We start from the raw sequence: 3,393 nt of genomic DNA on the forward strand, positions 1-3,393 counted from the left end.
TTTTTTCAAGAGAATGGCAAGCTGTAGGAACAAAATGCCTTTCTTTCTTTACATGTTGTGTGAAAATCCTAAAACGAAACTTCCCAAGCTGGCAATAATAATGCACATTCAAAAGAATCTAGAGTTGGAACTACAGTAAAAATAACATAAACAGATATTGTTGAGCATGTCTGAGCGAACACTATATAATAACCAATATAACAATAGTCACTTGTCATTATTAAGATTGAAATTCCCCTCTCTTCTACATTCAAACATGAGTGGTGGCTGAACTGAGGTAGTTAGAACTTTGGAAAAAAAAAAACATAAAACGACACTTCGACACATCAATCATTACAGTATCACATTAAATCATATTCCAATAATTACAGCATAACAAAATACAACTAAAGTCAGAATCAAATAGTCAGTCGGCACTGGAACTAGGTTGGGGGCCTATTGACGTACTTCCTGAAAAAATAAAAGGTTAAAGGAACCGTATGTAAAATTGTGGCCAAAACTGGTACTACAATCACTTTCAAACTACTGTAGAGCGGTGTATCCCCTCCCCCTCCCCTCTGACTGGCAGAGCTGGCAACCCAGATGCCAAAACACTACTGACTTCATGATTAGTAGATAGGTGGAGGGTAGCGCATCAGGCCAAAACACAACATGACAACATCAACATCAGTTGAGGGCTGCAACTTCACTTTTTAAATGACAACATCCTGGCCGGACTACTGTCTCAGAGATATAAGTATTTGAAATGAATATGATTTCTTAATGTCTAGTGACATAATCAGGGCCATTTTATGATTAATTGAAATACATGTCTTACATACGGTTCCTTTAAATATTACTTTTTCAGAGCAGCTTGAATGTTGAATTAAGTGTCTAAATTAATAAATGCAAAATGTAATGTACTTCAGTATCACATGTGACTATGAAGGGAAGTCCAGGAAAGTGGGGAGTGTCTGGTGGAAACATGAAGTATCACCAGTGACATCATCAGTGACATCATCAGTGAAATCAGTGCCTCAAGGGTCAAGGCTATAGCAACATTACTTGAGCAGCCAGATTATTTGGGACATTCTGAAAAGGAAAGAAATATGACCACTGTAGTATTGTGGCGGAATTCATTCCACCCTGTCTCAAATTGTCTGTCTCAAACAAGTTACATAATTGACGCTACTTAATAATTTAATCTGCTCTGGAATGAGAAGCACCTGTAGCGAGACTGATTGAGGGGGTGTGGCCGTAAGCCGGCATTTGGTTTAGATGCCAGTTTGTAGCATTGTTTTGTGGGGAGAGCATCGAGTAAAAGCACAGTGAGAAGCGAAATTAACGCGGCCCAAAAGCAGCGAGAGCACCAGCGCCAAAAGTATCGAGAGCCTTAAGGAGTAATACTCTGGGGAGATTCCAAGACGAGCAACACCAGCATCGAAGTGAAGTCAATGAAGTCAATGGCCCGGTCTGTTGTTGTTGAGCCGAGCAAAGTAGCCTAGCCTTTTCCGGACAGACCAAAACAGCCCTCCAGAAACTGTGAGTTCGAATCCTACTTTCCTTGCTGCTCGGTTGAACTGGCCCTGAGTGACTCTCCACGCTGTAGTGGAGCTAAAATCCCTCGCTCTGCTCCTCTCCTCCACACACACACACACACACACACACCCTCACACCCTCTTACTCTGCTTCTCTCTCCTACACACACACACACCCATGCACGCCCGCTAACATACGCAGACAGACCAAAACAGATCCACTCCCGCAACATAGCCTACATACAGTACACAGTTCAAACACACTGATAGCCTACATACAGTACACAGTTCAAACACACTGATAACCTACATACAGTACACAGTTCAAACACACTGATATCTTTTTCTTTTCTTCTACATTCACGCACACTGATCATTTTTGTTTATTTTTTGGGGTTTCTCACTGACTAGTGAGCTAGACACTTCGGACTTTTGTGTTGTAGCCTATATTGTTTATTTTCTGTTGTGGATAACCGGCACGGCTGGTGTGTGTTTGTGTTATTGTCGGATGCACGTCTATTTTTGGTTGAGTTGGTAAGGAGTAAAGACGTGTGGCTTGAAACCTTGGTTATTGTCTGTTTATTTTTAATATTATTTGATATGGCTGTCGGTAACTTTGTTTAATTATTATTTAGTGGCAGGATTAACAGGCCTGCCTGGCACCTGAACTTGCTTTTTCTTAGTGCCCGACTTAGCGCCATTACAGTATATAGTGCCGCGCACTGATACACTCAATCTTAATGTGACGTGTGGAAGGACATGTAGAGTAGTGTGTGAAAAGTGACTGAGGAAGTCAGTGCGGTTGTTACCACGAGTGCGAAATAAACAGACACTGTAAATCACCTCCTGAGCCTTTATTGAGAAGACACGGTCATGACAACAAACTATTACATGGTGTCAGAAGATGGTCCATTTCGTCATCTTGCCTATAGAAACAAGTACCGTTTTCTGAGCTAAAGGAGCTGCAGCTAACACAGGTACTAGCCGGGTGAATTAGCCGCGAAAGACAGGCTAGCTATCTGAAGATGGAACAGTTTAAACTACCGTCACCGCTAGTGTTAACGGGCAATTTGGGTGAAAATTGGAGACGATGGGAACATCGCTTCCAAATATACATGACCGCGAGTGGTGCAGAGGAAAAGGATGAGAAGATACAAGTGGCTATTCTGCTGCACGCAATAGGCGAAGAAGCATTGGAGGTATACAACACGCTGGATGTTGAAGATGACCTCACGGTGAGTGGAATATTGGACGCTTTCAAGGCATACTGTTTGCCGAAGAAAAATACAGTGTTGGAGAGACATCAGTTTTGGGCGCACCCTATAGCAGACAAAATCTCCATTGAAAAGTATGTAACGGAACTGAAACAGAAAAGTAAGGACTGTGAATTTGGCGCCTCAGAAAATGATATGATCAGAGACAAGATTGTGTTCAGTTTGAACGACCAGCGCTTGAAAGAGAGACTTTTGAGAGAACCTAATCTCACGTTGGAGAGAGCAATAGACACATGTCGTGCTTCAGAGACAGCAAAAGCGCAGATACATGCAATGGGAGCAGCTAACCAGGAGAAAGCGGTGCATGTGCTTCACAAGCGCAAACCAGAAGATAAGATACCACAGGATAAAATAAAGCAACAGCCAGCCCAATGGACACAAAGCACAGAACAAAACAACACATGTCGAAGATGTGGGAAGTCACACGAGCCACGCCAGTGCCCAGCATATGGAGTGACCTGCAACAGATGTGGTAAGCAGAACCATTATGCAAGGATGTGTGGAACAGGTCAAATACAGACAAGAAAGACTGTACACGTATTAGATGCAGAAATTGATGCCCTGTTTATTGGAACAGTGAATACAGAACAACTGAATGCTAA

Source organism: Alosa pseudoharengus, unplaced genomic scaffold (assembly GCF_046254945.1).
Source record: "Alosa pseudoharengus isolate Yale_2024_CS ecotype anadromous, Long Island Sound unplaced genomic scaffold, YU_APseudo_1.1 YU_APseudo_1.1_scf_12, whole genome shotgun sequence".
In the NCBI taxonomy this organism is placed as follows: domain Eukaryota; kingdom Metazoa; phylum Chordata; class Actinopteri; order Clupeiformes; family Clupeidae; genus Alosa; species Alosa pseudoharengus.